We start from the raw sequence: 22,005 nt of genomic DNA on the forward strand, positions 1-22,005 counted from the left end.
TCCAAAAACAGTAATTGCCAGTATAGTTGCCAACAAAGCATTAGAAACTCTTGCCTATAACACACTGTACAGGTTCACATATCCCTTCACCTACTTAGGGACCAGGCCTCTTCATTTCTTCAATTACTATCACTTCCTTCCTGAATGCATCTGAACTCCTACAACTTTATTGTTTATACCCTATTCCTATTGTCCCACTCTTATTTCTCAATAGTTTTTTGCTTCTTAACATATTATTAGGTTTGTGTTCCTCAGTATCTTTGGCCAAAGCACCAGAATCTGTAAGAAATGAGACCTGATAACACTTTTATGACTAAGGCTAAAAAAAAAAAATAACCAGTGAGATTAATAAAAGATAGTAAATTGAGAAACCATCACACTAAAAATGCAAGTTCTCAAAGCAGTACATTTTATTTTACAGTACACAACAAACTCCCCAATTTTTCTTTCACGATGTGGGGGATAGCTTCAGATTGCTTTTTGTTGGTCACCCATGCTGAGCAACATTTTTGGATCTTCAAAACACTAAAGAATCAACAGTCAGTTTTTTACATGAGTTCACAAGTCCAACTTCCTTCCATTTATCTTAGCATTTTGGCATAGAATTCTTTGAGGCAGAAACGAAGAGATGAAGGAGTTTCCTTTACAACTTCACATATGCGACTAAAGTAGATGATAGCATGTTCTCTTATTCTTGTCTAATTGGCAGTGATAGTGATGCCAGAAACTGTGAAAGGAAGGCTTTCAGTTACTTTCTCCTTACCACTTTCCAAAAATGTACCCCCCAACCCTGCTTGAAGAAAGGGTGCTGTGTCTAGCTGATACATTAAAAAGTCTAATATTAATAAAAATGTACAAAGTTGAAACTAACAAGTATTACCCCAAATCCCCTTTTACATTGTTCCACTCACCAATTATACTTTGCCATTATTCCCTTCTCCATTTACGGATGTTATTGTGGGCTTGCCACGTGAACTAGTTCAGATACTTTGAAAGAATTTACAAACTACAATGAACAATAGTCTTTTTCCTCTGCAGCAAATGTTAGCTTCAGCTTTAAAGAACTCTTATGAAAGTGGGTCACATTGGTTCAATTAATAAATTCCATTCCTTTCTGAACCAGGGCTTAGTTGATAGCCATTCAGACAAAAATTTTTCTCAAAAGGCATACAGCAAATTAGGACCTGATGTCAACAATAATCAGTTATTGGAACTGCATTAAACTTTTAAAAAGCAATCCCAAGTTATAACTGGAGCTAGTAATGCTCTCAATACAGAATCCAGAACAAAGGGCAACTGCCCTTAGAACAGATTTGACCTTTCCTTCACTCTCCCTCCTGTCCCACCCTCTGTGAGTGATTTAAAAATAGAAAAGGTCAAATCCTAGTCTGGCATAGACTTAGAGTACTTTACTTTTTTTTGTTCTGTCATTTCCAATTTGTATTTTATGGAACTTAAGATTTAAGCAAGCTTTCTTAAGTTTTAAGCTATTTTCATCCACTGACATTCTTTTGATGATAAGAACATTTCTATGGTATATATTATGAAGCTGTTGTAAAAGAAATCATGTCTCCATCTCCATTTTATTATGTGCTGAGGATTGTTTCTGAAATAGATCCATGTGTCAGCACATAAAGGGTCAAAGAATTGCAAATAGACCACAACTGTAAATGCTTTTCAATACCAACTGTGGCTCAGGTATGGGTGGTTCCCCAGTGAGACTGAGATTTGGGAATTAGTTGGTTGGCATCCCTCCTTCTGGCAAACAGTGGTCTTAGTCATTTTTCATGAGGGATGAGCCATCCATTACAAGAAGAGTTCCTGCAACTCAAGGAGCAAGTTCTCTACAAAACCCAGCTACCTGCTGATTGCAGTGGCCAGAGCGGAGGAAGAGATATGGAGTAGGAATCAAACCACACAATGTTGTTTAGGGACAAAATCATGCCTGTAATCAGGAAACAGGTCAAAAGCAAAGTTTTAGAAATGCTCTAGGCAGGAATGCAAGTTTGTAATGTCTCTGAGGCAACTGAGAGCCTACCAAAGGATTCTTTATCTAGTAGGCACCCAGATATATTTGTAGAATGACCAAGTGAAAAAAATGAATGAACATTAAACTACCTCCTATATTTTAATCAATGAGGTAATTGATAAGCAAGTGTCTTTCAGTCAAGATCTTTTCTGTTTTTTTTTTTTTAATCTAAGATTTACCACAATGGCTTGACATAATAGATACTTCTGTTTAACAGAGTATCACTCCATTTGTTTTCTTATTGCATCTCCAAATCAGGCTAAGTGCCTTTGGAACAAATCTATTTAATTTGGCGCTTAGCATCATTTTCATCAATATTTGTATGAATGCAAAAATAAAAAAGTCCTCTTTTATTTCCACTCTACAAAGCACGCCAAAGAGAAGGAGATCTATTTATTTAATCACTCCTTCTCTGTGTCTTACAGTCACAGCTGCAGTGTGAAGTTTTTCAGTTAAGAAAGGTCTGCAGTCTTTTATGAAATTTGCTCTTATTACGTTTTTTCTTGTGGTTCCACCATAAGCTGGTGGGTATAAAGTACATTTTGGCCTAGGCTTTTTGCTTTTCTTCATTTCCTCAGCACTTAGTACGTTCTTCAGATTTAACACATCTTTACTAAAAATAGCAAATATGAAACACCTTTTTTGTTGTTGTTTCTCAAGTGTCTTCCTGACTCTAAGCCAGGTCAGTCTGCCAATACCTTTTAAAACTAGTCCTTTCATCTTGATTCTCATCTTAAACTAATGAACTATAATAAAAGCAGAATTGAAGGACATTGAAGGATTCCTGCATCCTTTTAGGAGTGTTCTGGTTTGAAAGGAGACACAAATGAGCAAGCAACTCTGGAGTTTCCTGGAACCAAGAAAAATGTCTCTGTTTTATGTTGAATGAATCTTGCCTTTTTTCATTTCCTTTAGATCTCCAAGGCAAGTAAATGGGTCTTCTGAACCAGATTTACATAATTCATCAACCATCACACCTTGCAGAGAGCAGGCACTCATATATTTATTTAGCCAAAAATCAAATTAAAGATGGTTTTCGATCTTCAGCTATGATCAGTGGTCTAAGTGCTTTAGACTAGGTCCATATCACCTCATCTCTTATGCTCAGGACCTGGAATGGGGTATTCCACATGAACAATGTTTATCAGGTGAATCAAAAAGCAAACTTGAGCCTTTCATTTTTCTCCTTCATCATCTCTACGCCACGCCATGGTGAATCTACTTCACCTTCATTGTCAGCATGGAGCATTCAAAAACTGGATGGAAAGACAACACTTTGATTTTTAACAAAAGAATTTCCATCATTTCTATAAGGAGCCAAGTATTCTGATGAACAGGATTTCATCATTTCACTTAATTCAGCATTACCACAGCCTTACACAAATCCTTTTTCCCCATGTTTTCATCATCATCATCAAATAAGTTTTTTAGTAGTTAAGTAACTTCTGCTCCAGATCTCACAACTATTATTTTATTTCCTCCTGTGAGATCACACAATGGTAAGTTCATTTTTACATAATAGGATATGCAATTCTGAGCTTCACAGAAAGTAATCTGTATTCATTAAGCCAACAGTTAATTCCTATCTTTATAGAACTGTAGGCTTTGTGAATTACATAGAGATCTCCATTGCAGCTTCAATAATATTGGCAATGAATTCTTGTAACCCCAGTTACTATGTCTAGGGATAATAGTAAAGAGTATTCATTTAGCAAATTTTGCTAATGTACACATAGCCTTTTATAAATGACATTATTTTCATACACATTCCTCTGCTACCCAGGACACAATAAAGATGGTTTTATCTTTGGGGCTGGCGTTGTGGCACAGCTGGTTAAGCCTCCACCTGCAACGCTAGCATTCTACATGAGCTCCATTTTAAGTTCCGGCTGCTCAGTTTCCAATCTGGCTTCCTGCTAATGTGCCTGGGAAGGCAGCAGAAGATAGCCCAAGTACTTGGGCCCCTGCCACCCACGTGGGAGAATCAGATGGAGTTCCTGGCTCCTGGCTCCTGGCTTCAGCCTGTCCCTGGCCTAGACCCAGCAGTGTGGCCATTTGGGGAATAAACCAGTGGGTGGAAGATCTCTATTTCCTTGCCTTTCAAATAAATAAAATCTTTTTTTAGATAAAAAGATGGTTTATCTTTGCATCCTCAATGCCTTGCAAAGGAGACTGGTGTATATTAAATTATTACTATCCACTCTGCATTCATAAGACATTGAACACTTTACATATTATATTTAGCATGTTCAATCCTCAGTCAACTTTTCTGCTTTATTTGCATAGTATAATAACTGTGATTTAATTTTTATAAACCTAGTATTCAGCACCAGGTGAGAAATAAACTCCATAGTAACATTTTTATGGTGCTTTAGACCTCACAAAATGCTAACGTATGTACTGCCTTATTCTCAGCTGCAGGCACAATTGAATACAAAACTGTATTTCCTCACTGCCTGTAACAGTGAGTTCACACAATAAGCAATTTGACATGGAATCATTCCTTTAGTAAGTATTTAAGCCCTTAGTTTGTGTAACTATCTTTCTCCTTGTGGTTCAAACACAAATGAGAGTTTTGTAGAAACAATGCCTATCTTGTGGAACGTTTTATTCATACAGAAACATCTGAAGTCTTCAAATTACATAGCATTTTGTAGTTTAGAAATCTCATTCACATTCATTACGTTCCATTAGTATGGAAAACATATCAGCAATAATTTAACTCAATCTCACCGGGAAAGTCTTTATTGATTAGATCAATTGATATCTTATTCCTTGTGTCTAAATTTTTACTACATGAGAGAATCACTTGGGAAAACTTATTTTGGGCGTTTTAGTGCCCAAAACAATACTGGGTATGTAAGAAGTAGTTAATGTTCATTCATTCATAAACATGTAGCTCACTGATATTTTGTATAGTGCTTTAGTTTGCAAAGCACTTTAATAGGCACTTCCTTTCTGAAACTTTTAGTCTGTGAGAAGACTCCTCCAGCATATTTGCCACAATGTAGAGGATCACGGTAGGTTAATCCTGTTTGTTTGTAGTATAGTTTATAGTTTAAAAGCCATGTCCATGTGCTTTCTGTTGCCTAGAATACTGAACTTTTACTCAAAATCAAAAGAGCAACAGAAACACAACTATACAAATTCTTCATTTATCCAAAACTTAATGTCTTATGTCTGCATAGTACTATGTAGTACTACATTCTTTTGAAAAAGCACTTTTTTATTCATGCTGCTTTAAATCTTTGTATCTCCAATGCTTAGCACAGGATTCACAGAATAGGCAGCCAATATTCACTCATCAATACTGAAACTCTTAAGTTTTTGGCAGTGCTTCAAAGAAGTTTATAAAACATATTCACACACTTTTCTACAAGTCACCAGGATATGACCACACATCCTTAGAGACTAGCACAAGGACACAAACAGAAAAGGAAATAATATTCAGAAATATTCTATGGCATTTACAACAGAAGTTGGTAAACTTTGAACTGCAGATCAAATCCACTTGGCTCACAAGGTAGGAATGGTTCTTACCTTTTAAAAAGGTTGTGTAAAAAAAAAAACATGCTGAGAGCTTATGGCCCCAAAAACCTAAATATTTAAGATCTGACCTCAGAGAAAATGTGTGATGAGCATTTACATAATGCTTCACAAGAGGCACTGTATTTTTAAATGTTAATTGTCTGTGACTGCCAATATGCTATTAATGAGGTTGCCTTGCTTGTTTTTGTCTTGTGTTTTACAGTGTTTAAAAACACATTATCAATCATTTACATCAACTTCCTTCACAAAAGGGGGAGAATTAGTGATCAAGCAAAGGATTAAACCATTATATCATCTCATGTTCTGTCATCTTCAAACCTACAAGTGGATGTTAAACTCAGAAATAGGGTTTGTGTGGTCCACCAAATTATCTGGCCTTTACAATGAGCTGGGAGTGTAAGCCTCACTCTGGGCAGGCAATCACCCATCTGTAACCATTACTAGAAGTTCCAGATCTCAGAAATCTGGATAAGCTCAAAGGAAGGTGCTGTTGGCTAGTGCTTTTCAGAAGGCTGGTATGATCTGTTTATTTCTTGTCTAATTCTTCTCAATGGCCAGAGCATCTCTTCACATTTTCTCTAGATAGCCTGGCACTTCTTTTTACCACAACAGCTTTTGTCTTCTCATCAGCCCAAGGCTTCTGAGATTAAAAAAGAAGACAGAAATGCAATATAACCTATACAGATGCTTGCTCCTGAGTGTAATACCAAAAGCCAGACTAGATATTGATTGAATTTTGTTGTCTCTCTCAAATGGAATAGACATGAAGAGAAATGAAAAAAATGAATGGCTAAAAACTACAACAAAAACTGGCTCAAGACTGGCCCATGCATATTACCACTCTAAAGACACATTCCTTTCTGAAGGACATCACAAAAGAAGCAGGCTTAATGGCAATATGATAATTGGGAGGAGAAAATTCAAAATGTCTAAGAGTAGAAGGTACAACAATAGAAAAGAGTTGGGGTTTAGGGTTCTCATCTTGGGACTTCCCCGGGTTTCTCCCCTCCTGGGCTCTGGTTAAGGGAACTTCAGCTTCCAACCTTTAGTCAGGAGATCACTGTTTCGCTTGGGTCTTCTGTCCATCTGGGGTGGCTTGAGTCCTGGGTGTTGTTTGTGTCTGCAGCCTTCCATCCATGGGCCTTAGGTCTTCAAACTATAACTTGGTCTTAGGCTTTGTATTATACATCTCAGTTTTTAAGCTTCCCATGTGTCCATTCCAGCTCTTGGGCCTCCAGCCTCCACCCTGGGTCTTTGGCCTTCTGTCCAACTCAGACCACTTTCTGTACATATTAGTTTTCAAAGTTTCTGTTTGGTTTCAGGCCTGAGGGTCTCATCTTTTTTGGGGTCTTGTATTTTCAACCTTAGTCCTCAAGGTTCAAGGTCTAAACCATCTGTCTTTCACTTTGCGTCTTTTATCCATCATGCACCTTCCACCTTCTATCCATTTGTGGTCTTGGGTTTTACTTCAGTTCTGATCTTAGGGTGCTGTTTTGGTCTTGATCATCTCATTAGGTAACTTGGCATAAGAAACAGCTTCTACACTGTTCATTTTGATAGCTGACATTCTGCACCTATTGGGAAGGGGTTAGGAACCCCCTCAATCACACATGACATGCACATATATGCACACATGCCCACATACACAAAGACAGATCCAAGGAGAAATTACATAAAAATCAAAGAGAGGCAAACAGAGGCTGAAAGAGTCAAAGGTTAATAGAGAGGGGAAAAGCAGAGAAGAAACACAAATAAGCAGAGATTGATGCTGAGGTAGACAATTACAAATAGCAAAGAGACACTTAGGCACACAAAGGAGGAAAGAGAGAAAATAGCCCAAGAGGGGCAAAAAGAGAAGGTAGAAAAGAGAAATGCAAGAAAAGGAGGAGAAACATCAGAAAGGAGCTCAGAATCAGAGAAACATGAAACATCAAGCCAACACGAAGTGGAAGGGTCACAAAGAGACAAAGAAAGATAGGTAGAAGAAGAAAGTGGCAAAAAAGCACATAGCGTATGACCCAGAGAGTAGAAACAAAAGGAAGACATAGTGAAAGAAGAGCCAGATGTAGGAGAGCAAAGAGTTAACAGCAACAAAGTGGACAAACTAGAGAGAGACAACAAATACAAGGCAGAGATCACACTTAGGGACAAAAAGAGAAAATGAAGCAAAAGCACACATAGAAGAAATTAGCAAGAGAAACATGGAAATGGATAACAATCACTTTAGAGAAGAGCAAAGCCGCACAAGGAAGAAAAAAGACAAAGAGAAATACACACTTAGGAGCGAAAGATAAGCAAAGGGCACATATTCAGGGGAAGAGGGTAAGAAGTAGAAGAGACATACACAGTGAGGGGCACAATAAGCACAAAAAGAAGACAACAAAAGAAAAGCAAAAAGTGTCATTAATAACTACAATAGGTTATTATTACTACCAATATTATTTATACTACTACCAATAACAGTTATTACTAAGAATCATCATCACCAACACAGATGCTCTTTGATTTGCAAATTTTTACCTATAGATTTTTTAAATAGAACCAAGGCATGCCAAGTAGGCCTGATACCAGATAATGCTTGTGGTCACTTGTATTGTGCCAGATGAACTTCTGCAACTTTTTGGGATGCCTTTTGCTAGCCATGGGCCAAGCACTGTTAAGTATTTTACATACATGATTGATTTACTCCTCAACAAGAACTCAAGTCTAATCAGAGATCGTCCTTGCCAGAGGTCACACACCTAATGAGTAACAGAAGGGATTTAAACACAGAATGTGTGCCTCTTGACATTCTGCTACAAGTATTTACTAGAATTTCCATAAGATCCAGACGAGGTGTCACAGATGAGTGACAATTTCAGTAAAGGGTGCTTAGATAGCACTTAGTCAATCCCCATGTTGTACAGCTTCATCTTTCCCCCATCCCTTTAGAAAACCAACTTTGTTTTCAGATCCTTCACAATTACAATGACTGCCTCAGAGTCTAGGATTCTTTCTACAGTACATCTTAATCTGTTAGATTCTTCTCTGACACAACTGGTAAGTAGACTGGAGTGTCTGAGCTGTTCAATGAATCCAGTTGGTAACATGGGAGAGTGGTAATCTCCCCATTTCACATTCATCCCCACCTCAAGCGGGACTACCACATCCCATCCAATAGTAATTCCCAACAAACAGCTTATTAGTTCTGGAGCAATCCCCACAGGACGGCAAAACCAACAACTTACTTCATTCTGCTACTCTGAAGTGCTACATTGTCAGCAAGCATGTTGATCTTTAGGTAGGAAGGCATCTTTTGGCATGTTCAAATTTCTTGATTCTGCGGAAGACCCAGCTCTTTGCACTGATTTTGGGAAGGGTGATTTGGCAGCCATGAAAGGAACATTCAAGAGCTACAAAAAACAAGAGAGAAATCATTTAAATGAAATGAAGTATTGAGTACTGTGCTAGAGTTACAGAAAAGTCAAAGTAATGAGCTATAGAAGGTGTTTCCACGGAGCTTATAAAACTGTGAAATTAAAGCTTCTGGCTCCTCATTCAACAGAATAGGAAACTACACATATATGAAAAAATATCTTGCTGTGTGTCACTTGATGAGTCACTAGAGACACTATCTTATACATTTAAGTTCAGAGTGGAGGAACTTTTCTCTGCCAAGGGCCATTTCAATATTCATAACATCATTTGCAGACCATAAAAAATTATCAACCTTTGAAATTACCCTACTGTACATTTATTGAATTTTGTGTCCCACCTGTAGTTGCCTTGGCAGAGCCAGACCAATTGGTTTTGCAGGCCTTATATGGCCCACAGGCTGGATGTTCCTCACTCCTGCTTTCATTAAATGATTAAGTAAAAAATCTAAATATTTAAGATCTGACCTCAGAGAAAATGAAGGAAAAAGAAGAACATCTAAGAAATGACTGTCTCAAGTTAGCTTTACTTAAGCCTCCTGATTCAGGACCACCAAAACACAGTCATAGAGCACCATTTCCAAACTAGATAATGCTGCTCTCTGAGATAAATGTGAGTACCTCTGGGAGGCAGTCATTTCCACAGTAAGAAAATCCACATAGGGTACTAGCCTGAGGAGAAAATTACCTATAATAAATATTCTGAGATAACCCTCACCATAGCTTTCTAAGTCCTAGGCTTTCTAACAAGCTCTGCTGGTAACTCTATTTCTAAATCTATGCATCTTTCTAATCAATTATGACATTGCAAGGGTTCTAACTCGTGAAAACATCTCATGGAATTTATGGGGCAGCCACTCTTTATGAAGAATGCTGCACAATGCCAATATAGTCAGGATTTACTGCACTGAATGGTCACCTTCATCTCCCAACCCTCATCCTTATAATCAGCCTCACTCATCACTGACCTAGAGGACACAGGGAACTCATCCTTTAGTTCTTGCCCAATGATAGAAAACTGTGTCATTTCCCATGTTTTAATTCGTAGCTACGTGGCATCCATCAATCAGCAGGCACAGAGCAAAAAGCTACAACTCTTATTTATCTTCTCAAATAGCTTGTTGTGTGTTATATCCCATGGACATCCCAAGGTGTTGTAATGTGGCAGTTGTTGTCCATGTTCTCCTAAAAGAAAGAATAATTGGTTTGTAGGCATGTACCACATCTTATAGTCCCACCCTATATACCCTAACTCATGAAGCCTACTGCCTTCTTCGTATCATCACTTTCACCAATGTCATACCCAGTTGCTTCCCAGGTTAGTCAGGAAGCTGTTTTTACCAAAGTAGATTCAGGATAATGATGAGTACAATCTCAGTGGAAAGCTAAGTACAATGTATACTAGAAAACAAGATCAAAATCAAGACTACTTATTATGCTTTTAGAAACAACTTACCCACCTTGACACAAGGTGGTTGTCTTTCAGATTTCATCTTCTTATCTGGGCCCAAGGAAGTATCTTGGTTGAACCTCATGACCTAGGGTTGTTGCCCAGTGCTAGTGAGCTTTTCCCCTGGAGGATCCTCATGCCCCATCTCCACCTAGGGATCGTCAAAGGGAATGGGTCACTAACACTGTAAAGCAACAAGCCTATTCTTCCAGGAAGATCTGGAGAAGAGACAAAGGAAAGGTAAATTATTGAAATGGAGTATCCTGGCAAAGTTTATCCCAATGGGTCATCAATAGTTGAATTGCATCATGTTTGCCCCCTACTTTTTGTTTGTATGGACTAAGGAGTAGACATTTGAGCTCTGTATTCTAGCTATCAGCCTAGCAACCTGAGAATTCAAATATTCATTCCAGTTACATTCCATGTAAGTTCTCTCATCTTCAAAAGCAATTTAGAGCTGAATAATTACCAAAATTCCCACATTGTGATTTATCCTCTCATCTCTATTAATGAGCAATCACTTAGAATATAGATTATTAATGCCCTTGTGTTCTCATCAGAAAATATAGTGGCAGTCAAGAAATCAAGGGGTTGAAACTAACAGAAGTTAAAGCCTTTTCAACCCAGAGATCCATAAAGCCATTCAGAAAAATTCCTATATGGTTTGATCCTCTGCACTCACTAAGAATTCTCCACATCGCCTCAAGCTTCTTTGTTCCATAAAGCACCATTTTAAAAACTAAACAAGTATCTGTCTGTCACCTAGTTTTTCAGCATTGCCCTCTTGTAATTTTTACTTTATGTGGTGCCATCTTGTAATACTGCAAAGGTAAATACATAGAACTGTTTTCTACTCAATCCATATGGTCCATTTCTTGAATGACTTGTATAAAATGGCACCACCAGCGTTCTGAGTTCTGAGTTCTAGGATATTCAGAGAAACCAAAAGTGATCACGGACCCTAGTCATGACAATAGCTAACTATGCAAGAGGAACACCAGATACAAAAGACTAAGGAGCCGATAAAGAGCTTATACAGGCCTCAGGCTTCTCCTATTCGACCTTTTCAGCAATTTCATTGTTTTACAAATTAAAAAACTCTCAACTTCTTAAAACAAGGTAATGGCAGTGACAGTGCAGTCAGCCTGCCAAAGTAGAACTGGTACAGACTAAATTGGTCCTATTCATAAACAAAATCCTATGTAATTATATCAGTTGATGAGAATAATTTAAAGGTCTACCAATTCAAAGGCTTGGTTGAGATCTATCTCCCCAGTTAGCCATCTGATGAGAAAGAAAGCTATTTATTGCTTTGCTTTCCCATTCTTCATTCATAAAATGGGGATCAAGTATAACTGTCCTTAAACACCTCTCAGGAGCCCATCACTGAGGGATACATAAAATAGGCCAAACTCAAGTTAAAATGTATGTGTATGTGAACAAAAACAATGTATAGGAACTGAGGATGCCCATATTCTGCTTTTAAAAGTAGAGATGTAGAAAGTTAAAGCCAAAGACAAAAGTCCCACAAGGGTAAGCTTGGCAACTACCTTTTTCTCCAGGCAACTTGCAAGCCATCCACTTAGAATAGTTGGAACTGGTCTGGAGTCTCAAAAGTAAAGATCTGCTGAACTTGAGGTCTCTTGCAGCTGCTCTCAGTCCTCAGGTCTCACATAGTTGGGAATGACCCTGAGAAGAAAGATGGACCTCAGCAGTCTACCAAAGCACCAGTAGAATACCAAACCCCAACCAAAAAAAACCAAAACCAAAAACAAAAAAACCACCAGGAAGTAAAACCTGAAGCATTAGACATAGGTATGTTCCAGCCTGTTTGGTCTCCCTAAACACTGACAACATCACAGGAGAATTAAGCACATGAACAAAAAGCACTCCATGAAAATATGGTCAAACCTTAAGGGCTGACTAAATTTGTGGTTATAGGACTTCTTGTTGCTGAGAATCCTTAAACACATAAGGCAGCAGAGCAAGCAGTTGCTACCAACATCTATAGGTGCAACTGTCCTGACCATTTTCAATAATTGGCTACATGATTTTACCATAGCATAGGAGCTCACTTAAGCAGATATAAGCCATGTTTGCAACCATGGAAGCACTTTGTATGATACAGTATGGTACGGTATGGTAAACCTTCATTAAACATAGGCTTCCAGGTAACTGGTCAGGAATTATCATATTATAAGGACCTTTATGTCAATGCCAAACAAATCTTAAGATGAGTATATGGAAAATCACTAACTCATCTCTATATTCTCTAGATAAGATGCTTAGTAAAGCCAAACAGTGTTCTATGATGCCCTCAATAGGAGCAGAACAAGCTTCAAAATCTCTTGGCAACAACCTTCCTATCTTTACTGAAGATTAGATACTTCACCTCCAAATAGTCTTCCAGTTAAAAATGACAGATCATGCATATGTGTGTATATATATATATTTAGTTCTTCATGAAGCCCCACTAATGGTGGCAAATGAACACTCTATGTGCAAGCACATTGATATAAAGAAATTTTGAACCCATAATCCAAGCCAAGCTCAAGTTCACTATCTATTTCTGTTATCTAAAAGAAAATAACTATTCCAGTCTCCCTAGATCTTCTGAACACATTTACAGAGAACGGCTGCTTTAGCATTAAAGCTGTCTAGTTTTGTTAACATGGTAATGACATATTTAAGGAACATTCCCTTTCAGTTAAAAGGAACCTAAGGCCAGAAAGTAGATACATTCTGGAACAGCAAACAGACCATACATTTCCCTATGGTTCAATATTCATTGACAAAAAATTTGAAACTTAATCTGTCAGGGCCAGCGAGGTCGTACAGTGGATAAAGCCACCGCCTGCAGTGCTGGCATTCCATATGGGCACCAGTTAGAGACCTGGCTGCTCCACTTCCGATCCAGGTCTCTGCTATGGCCTGGGAAAGCAGAAGATGGCCCAAGTCCTTGGGTCTCTGTACCATGTGGGAAAACCAGAAGAAGCTCCTGGCTCCTGGCTTCGGATCTGCCCAGCTCCAGCTGTAGCAGTCTTTTGGGGAGTGATATAGCAGATGGAAGATCTCTCTCTGCCTCTGGCTCTCTGTAACTCTCTGCCTTTCAAATAAATTATAAACACACACACACACACACACACACACACCTTGATCTGTCACCTTGCAACCCAACAAATTGTCAACATATTCTGAGTATAATAACCAAGTAGCAGAGCCACCAGCTGGTTTGAATAACTGCAAGATCAGATTCATGATAGCTAGAAGGACAATTAATGACCTTGTTATCCAGCATTTTTCATCTGACAGACTGGAAGCCCAGAGGATGAGACTGCTTCAACTTAACTAGTAGGTGGCCAAATAGTACTTAAACCCACATCTTCTCCCAACGCAGAGGTTTTTTAACTTTAGCTCTATGCATGTATTTTCAAGGGGTATTGGAGCTTTCTACAAAATTTTTATCACTTTTTCATTTCACTGTCAAGATTATCTGGATCATCTCATAATAGAGGACTGCATTGCCAGACTGATGGCAAATGGTGGAGTTTTTGTTTAAAAAAAAAAAAAAGACACTTGGACAAAAGAACAAATTAAACTTTGTTCTTCAGCATCAATTTTCCTAGAAAGCCTAGTCAATGTTATAAAATAAAAGCAGTTATTTAATAGGTAGTTTTCAGTCAAGGGAGACCTGGAAGGCTGAGAAACTTTAATGCTGTGTAGTTTGCAGGCAATGGCAATCATACTAACAAGCATACCATAAAATGTAGTATGCCAACAGTTAGTTTTGCTATTTATTCCAGTGCGTGGCACAATAAATATTTGAATTAACACAAGGATTATCTCAACTTTGAAGATGCCCACATTTCCAGAGCATAGAGCATCTCTTTTAACAACTGCCAGAGATTTTTCTTAAGGGCAAAGATTATTTCAAGAAATTTATTAAAACTCCAGGATTTACCTTTGGATCTAAACAGATGTCAATCCACCTAAAATCGAGCCATCCATCCATTTGAGTCACGGTACAGAACCACTCTAAGTTGATTCCTTTAAAACATGCCAATAATCGCTATATTTGTATATGGCTATTGAATGATGATCTGATTAGCAGAAATCAAAGAATTCTTGAGCATAGACCAGTGTTTCTCAAATTGGGGTGATAAGAACCCTGGGGGTTTGTGGATATATTCTCATGGATCCCCTAAATCTATGAATTGTATAAAACATGTCTTTGACAAAAAATAACTTGAAATTAGAAAACATGTTTCCATTTCAAATAGCAATCTTAAGTCAGTGTTCCACAAAACACATTTTTCAGGATTTCAGAAAATTTTACTCCTTTAAAAGGTTTTCATCCTGAAGCGTAACTTAAGTTTAAGAAACAATGTCACAGACCTGTTTCCAAGAAGATTCAGGAGCATGACGCATACCATCATATATATGCTCCCTTAGCCAGAAAATGCCATTAGGCATTAGAGGGGAGAACAAGCTATGAGGAAACATGTATATGAATTAAAATGGGCAGTTAAGAGAAAAGCCCAGTTTGCATACATAGTTCTTGTTGCTCCTGCTCGAATACATGGATATGCAGGAAAAGAGGTTCAAATTTTGTTACAGAATGTTTTTTCAGCTGGTTCTTTGTGTTTGTTTTACATCAAGGTGGATAAGCTTCTTTTAGCTTACCAAGGTACCTGCTGAAAAGGCTTAGGAAAAAGGGTATATAAACTATAGCATAAAGTGGGCAAGATCAAGGGTTGTTATTTGTTTCTCTGTTTTTGTAAAACATTCTTTTCCATTGCTCTAGGCAAAGAGATTCCAAATTAAAGGCAGCCAAAGTATCAAACTTATAACCCCAAAACCCTGACCCTTGAAAATCTCAGGCTCATAAAACTGACAATCATCACTTTGCCAAGCTTGGCAAACAGTCAAACACAATGACTAGACCCTTTCTCTTCATACCTCCAAAAGAGGTAAAGAGGTTAAAAAAATGACATTAAAACACACCAACTGGATTACAGATGGCTGCGTCAATCATATCCTGGCTCAAAGAGAGAGAATAAACCCATCTCCTTGAACTCTATCCTATCAACTTCAAATCACTTTTACAAACTTTCATAATTCACACAACACTTGACAATCATTTCCTACAGTTATTTGAAGTGTACTTATATTGGCTCAACAACAATCTCAGAAATAAAATCACATAGGATGATATCACTTCCATCCCTCATGTCAGTGTAACCTAGCATAGGGCTGGGTATACAATATTAATTCTATAGTTCTACCAGTTTACAAATATAAACATATATATATATATACACACACACACACACACACACACAAATATATATTGCAGACAAGTTGGGAAGAGGCCAAGAGACTTGCAGGACCCTCTCACTTTTCTATGGGTGGCATTTAAGAGAAAGAAAACAGCATAGGGAAAAGATTACTTAATAGCCACAAAGTAGTACTTACAGAATCTTAAAGAGCCAGAGACTCTTCTTGCAGCTGTCCAAGGAGCCAGTAGTGCAAACTGCACCCTGGGCTGGGCTGATCTTTCGGCATCCTTCTCAGAGTCATAGTATCCTTTTTCAGTGGTTACAAAGAACTGCTGTTGTGATGACTAGCTATGTGCTTCAGCAATTCCACATTAAATACTCCTTTGGCATAAGACACTGTACACTAGAGGCCGGGATATTACTCCTTTTTACTAGGCAGCTATCCCACTGCTGAGATTTATGTTCAGAAGAATGATGAGGTAATGGCTTATTTTTCTTATAAAATGGGGAAACTGATCCCATCATTTCTATGGTTAAGTCCTCACTTCAGTGTGATGCTTCAAGCTATTAGCAGAACTAAATGGTGACCTATGGTTTTCAGAAGCACCTCAGCATTATGTTCTCTCATTTAATCATTTTTATAGCCATCTTCTTGAAATAATTAGAGGCTGGTGCTCCAGATGAAGAAATTGAAGGATTAGAACATTTAGATCATTTTTCTAAAAGCAAATGGTGGTAAAAACCAAACAAGGATTGATTTTAAAATGGTAGTACAGCCCAAAGATACTGATCTTAAAGAGGTCCACTCCACTCCAGAACCCTTTTGGTAATGCCATAATTATAATACAAGAGTCACAGTGGTCTATCCACAGACCCACCACACTCGGTAAAATGAGAGACACTGATCATTAAGTACATAGTATAAATGGACTTTTCAGCTTAAAAAAATTAATGACCAGCCTATCAATTCCACCTTGTAATCCAGATGTCTTTCTTAAAAAACAAGCAATTAACAACGCTTCTGGTTGTATCCTAGCAGTCGGCACAGCACCACAGCAATACACAAAAGAAAGATTCTTAACCAGGCAATCTTCTCTGGAAGAAGAATGCAAAGAAAATCACAACTCTCCTCCAATCAACTGATCACTATATGTTAAATACCCAAAATACAGGATGGTATTTCAGCTCACTGAGCCTGATGTGCTGTAAATATTTTGCACAATAAAGCAATAATAGAGCTGGGAAGGAATGACTCCTGTACCCAGATTGTGACAATAATTGAAATCAGAATAATTAGCAATTGCAGGAAAAAAATGAAGGTTCATCCACATAGTTCCAGGCCTGCTTTTGTTAATGAATGCTGCACAAACACATCAAAGTGGTAGAGAGATCTTAAAGACAGGCTGCAAAGTGGGACAATCAGTATTGTGTTCATTCATTAATAACACAGAAAGGGCTTTGGGTAGTCAGCAGTGCTCAGAAGCAATGCAAAGTAAGTGGGAGGGGTCCATGTCTAATGGGCGGGACCAAGGAAAGTGCAACTGAGCCACTACAGCAATGCAAAGTGGGTAAAACAGTGGCATTTGGGATTAACATTTTAAGTCGAAGAGAGAGGGCCTTGTTCAGTCAACATTACATACCAAAAGAGGCAAAATGGACCAGGTGGGGGCAGATGGGACAGAAGGAGCACAATCTTTTCAAATGGCTGGACTGTGAGCATTAATAGTCCATGAGAAGGGTCCAAGGGCACACAAGGGGCAATGGAGAGGGAAAACCTTGCATAGATGGTGAGACCATGGCTACCTGGGAATGGAAATATAGGTTGTTCTTTGATGGACAAATGCATGGCATACTACAATTTATTGCACCATGGGAAAGAAAGTGTTGTTTAACAATGCCAGGGAGAGAAAAAAACCATTGATAATTGCCATTGTGCCTATTAACAGTCCCAGGAGAGGTTTCAAAGAGGTAAAGAACCATTGATTGTCATTGTGCCCATGAACAGTCCAAGGAGAAGTTTGGAGTGGCCAGCACACCCTGAAGTAATGCACAGGTTATGTAAGGGTGTATTACTCCAGTCTAACAGAAAGGGGGAGCCCAAGTGCAAATATTCAAGTTAATAGTTCAAGGTGTCACAGTTGGTCAGCACCCCTGTTACAAATGAAGAGGGTACAGGGTTTCCATCTGACAATCCGTATTCTCAATAAGTGTTATTGTTGCATATTAATTGCCCAAGAGCTGAGGTTATGGTTAGCTCTCCTCAGCTGCAATCACAAGGCAGTGGTAGGAGCATAGGGTTCTTTTCTACCACATAGGTCCACAGACCAATTATGTACATTAATATTCATGGAAAAGGGGCCAATACATAGTTAATATGCCCCTGATTCAAAAAAAAAGGAGTATAAGGAAGTGATACCCTAAGAGAGGAGCAATTGCATTAATGCACATTAAATCCAAAAGACAAGGCACTGAGTGCATAGCACCCCCTGCTGTAAAGCAGGGAGATTACAGGAGTTCTGGTATAGGACATACTTAGCAAACTGTTCATGTATGTGAGCTTTCCAAATAAAAATTCCTTTGTAGTGAGCACTACCTGCTGAAAATGCTAAGGAAGTTGATGGGACCCTTATCTAGTGAAGGGTACAGGAGAAAATGGAATTGCACTTAACACTCCCGCCAAACGAAGAGGGCCTTGGTTGAGCAGTACATCTTGCTGTACTACTAAGGAAAAGTGAGGGGATAAGACTTTATATGCTACTGACAAAGACAAAAGAAAATTTCAATTATGTACATTCATGATCCACTAGATGGGATCTGGGGGGGGGCAGTATCCCCTGCAGTAATGTAAAGGAGGTACATTGGTCTTGGAAGTAATGGGGATGTGGACAACTGCAATTATGCATATTAATTGTCCAAATTCAAAGGTCTGAGTCAGTGGAAACCACCTATTAAAAGGCATAGGAACTCAGAGGTGGGCTATCCTTGTTTAATGCACAAGAACCCAGACAAATATATTATGTGCATTAACAAACCAAGAAAAGGGAGCTTAGAGGTCAGCATCCCTGGTACATTGTAAATGGAGAGCAAGAGGATAGGATCTTGGTCAAATAGGATGAACCATGTCATGATTACATACATTAATGTCAAAGGCATCCAGTTGTGGTCAAGTAAAAACCATTTATTTTGTACAAACATTAAGATATTAAAGTAGTAGGTGGGCTTAGCATTACCTACTGTACAGGAATATGAACAAGTACATGGGAACTCATATATAGTCACCCACATAACAGGCCAAGAACATGGGCCTTGATGATCAGCACCCCGGCTGTACTGCAAAAGGGGTCTGAGTAGGATCTCATCTAAATAGGACAAGCCACACGCAGTTACACACATCAATGTCCAAGGTGCATTGTGGTCACTTAAAATTGTGCACCTTCACTGTCCAAATTCAATGGTTTTATGGAGTAGGTATCTTTGCTGATATGGAAAGGAAGATTAGGTTGGGGTTGGAGCAAGAAAGACTTTCTTGTCTAGCACACAGATTATAATCACCCATTTAACAGACCAAGAATATGGGCCTTGGTAATCAGCACCCCTGCTGTACTGCATATGGGGCCTGAGAGTAGGATCTTATTTAAATAGGATGAGCCACATGCAGTTATGAACATTAATGTCCAAGGTGCATGGTCATGGCATTTATAATTGTGAAACTAGACTGCCCACATGTAATGGTCTTATGGAGTGGACATTTCTTCTGGAAGGAAAACGCTAGGAGCAGCAGAGGGTGGAAGGAAGTAGGTTTCCTCGTCTAATACATGGGAACTCAGACAAATATAATCACCCACATAACAGGCCAAGGTTACAGGCCTTACTTCTCAGCACCTCTGCTATACTTCAAAAGGGTTCTGAGAGTAGGAGCTTAATCAAAATGGGACAAGCCGCATGTAGTTAGTTATGCACGTTGATATCCAAGATCCATGGCTTTGGTCACTTACAATTGTGCACCTTGACTGTTCCCATGTAATGTCTTATGGATTAGGCATCAGAACTGGAAGTGAAAGGAAGATGAGGGCCAGGAGGAGCAGTGGGAAATGCCTTTTCTGGCACACAGGAAACTGGACGAATATAATCAACCACTTAACAGGCCAATAATAGGTTCCTTAGTGATCAGCATTCTTGCTGTACCACAAAATGGGATGAGCCTTGTGCACTTATGTACATTAATGTCCACGGTACATGGTTGTGGTCACTACAATTGTGCACCTTGACTGTAATGGTCATATGGAATGGACACCTCTGCTGCAAGGGAGAGGAAGATGGGGTTAGCGATGGAGCAGGGGAGGCTTTCTTGTCTAGAGAAAGCAGGAAACTGGGGGCCAGCACTGTGGCACAGCAGGTTAGAGCCACAGCCTGTAGTGCCAGCATTCCATATAGGTGCCAGTTCAAGACCCGGCTGCTCCACTTCCCCTCCAACTCCTGCTGGTATGCCTGGCAAAGCAGCAGATGTCCCAGGTCCCTGGGCCTCGGCACTAATGTGGGAGACCCAGAGGAAGCTCCTGGCTCCTGCTTTCAGCCTGGCCTAGGCCAGGTTGTTGCAGCCTTTTAGGGAGTGAGCCAGCAGATGGAAGATTCTCTCTGTAATTCTGCCTTTCAAATAAATAAGTAAATCTTTAGAAAGCAGAAAATTGAACAAATATAATCACCCGTGTAATAGGCCAACATGTGGGGCCTTGGTGATCAGCATCCTTCTGTATTGTAAAAGGAGTAGGATCTTATTCAAATGGATGAGCCACGTGAAGTTATGCACGTTAACATCCAAGGTGCATGGCTGTGCTTCTTTACAATTGTGCACCTTGTTCTCCCAATGTAAGATTTATGGAGTGGGCATTTGTGCTAGAAAGGAAAGGAAAGGTGGGGGAGGGGTGAGCAAGGGAGGCTTCCTTGTCTAGTATACAAGAAACTGGATAAATACAGTCACCCACATTAACAGGCCAATATAGGCCTTGGTGATCAGCACCTCTGCTGTACTGCAAAAGGAGCCTCATAGTAGGATCTTATTTAAATGGGATGAGCCACGTGCAGTTATACACGTTAATATCCAAGGTGCTTGGCTGTGCACACTTACAGCTGTGTCCCATTTCTATATAAACATAAGAATTTTATGGAATCAGCATCCCTGCTTGAAGACAAGGTAAAATTGGTGACGGGAGAGGAGGGATTTCCTTCTCTGGTGCATATAAGCACTCAAGGACAAATACCATCACTTATATTAGTAGGCCACAAATTAAAGCATCAGTGGTCAGCATTCCTATAGTACTTTTTTTTGGGAATTTGAAGGGGAAGAATCCTAATGTAGTTGTCATTATGCAACTACATTAACAGTTTAATAAAGGGGCCTTAAGTGAACACTGTCTCATGCAATAAAGCAAAGACGGTGTGAAAAGTCAGAGTCCCAAGTCTAACTTGAAGGATCACTGACAGATGCAATCATATACAACTACAGACCCAAAAGGAGGATTTTATGTCGGTTATCATTCTCTGCTTTGATAAGTACAGGAGTCCTGATCTAAAAGACAGTTCTGGACAACTGAGTGTGTGTTGAGAACAATTAAGATTGTGCACTGTGGCTTTAAGTACCTCCTGCTGTAATGCAAATAGAGTGGGTGGAGTCCTTACCTGGTATACAGGTAAGGAATACAGGACTGAAAGTATAAGATTAACAATTCAAAAGAGTAAATCTTAGCCTCTGCAGTAATGCAAATTAGGCAAGAAGATGGTATCCTGCTCTAATTTGAGGGTGAATAGATTGCTATTAATTGTGCACATTCCAATGGTATAGGAAAGGCAGCCATAGCTAGTCAGCATTCTGGTTGTTATGCTAAGGAGATGTGAAGGGATGGGACCCTAGGGTTATTTTGTATCACAATATGCACATTTATAGTCCCAAGTATCCCCTAAGGCAATGCAAATGGAGCCTGAGGGGATGGGATCCCAGAATAACAGGAGATATCAGCAATATCAAGACAAGGGGCCTCAGGTAATCAAGCACCCTCTTGATGTAAAGCAAAGAAAGTGGCAGGGATTTTGACTTTTAAAAAGACTCAATTCTAATAAATTAAAATTGCGCATATCAACTGTCCTAGTGCAGATCTTGAGTAGGAAAGGTCTCCCAGAATGAAGGGAGTGGATGAGGCCAATGCACAAGATCATAGACAAATGCAATTACGTGCATCATCAACTCAAGGAAAGTAACCTTGGGTGATCATCCCACTATTATAGAATGCA

At 39.1% G+C, this 22,005-nt stretch overlaps 1 long non-coding RNA gene across 6 annotated transcripts; it reads right to left on the minus strand.

Annotated features, from left to right (window-relative positions):
- Positions 1–386: 386 nt before the first annotated feature.
- Positions 387–21,776, minus strand: LOC127484872 (uncharacterized). Of its 6 annotated transcripts, none has more exons than XR_016227852.1 (7): positions 15,917–21,776; positions 11,992–12,130; positions 10,452–10,659; positions 9,960–10,176; positions 8,806–8,970; positions 6,622–7,799; positions 387–727 (listed from the first exon to the last, which is right to left on the minus strand). It is a non-coding gene; the product is annotated as an uncharacterized LOC127484872 (long non-coding RNA). The 6 variants fall into 6 exon arrangements; XR_007912057.3 differs by having other exon boundaries at positions 6,622–7,854; XR_016227855.1 differs by having other exon boundaries at positions 6,622–7,854; positions 10,448–10,592; positions 15,917–19,739.
- Positions 21,777–22,005: the final 229 nt, after the last annotated feature.

This window comes from Oryctolagus cuniculus, chromosome X (genome assembly GCF_051225735.1).
Source record: "Oryctolagus cuniculus isolate XC-2025 breed Fujian yellow rabbit chromosome X, ASM5122573v1, whole genome shotgun sequence".
NCBI classification, from domain to species: Eukaryota; Metazoa; Chordata; class Mammalia; order Lagomorpha; family Leporidae; genus Oryctolagus; species Oryctolagus cuniculus.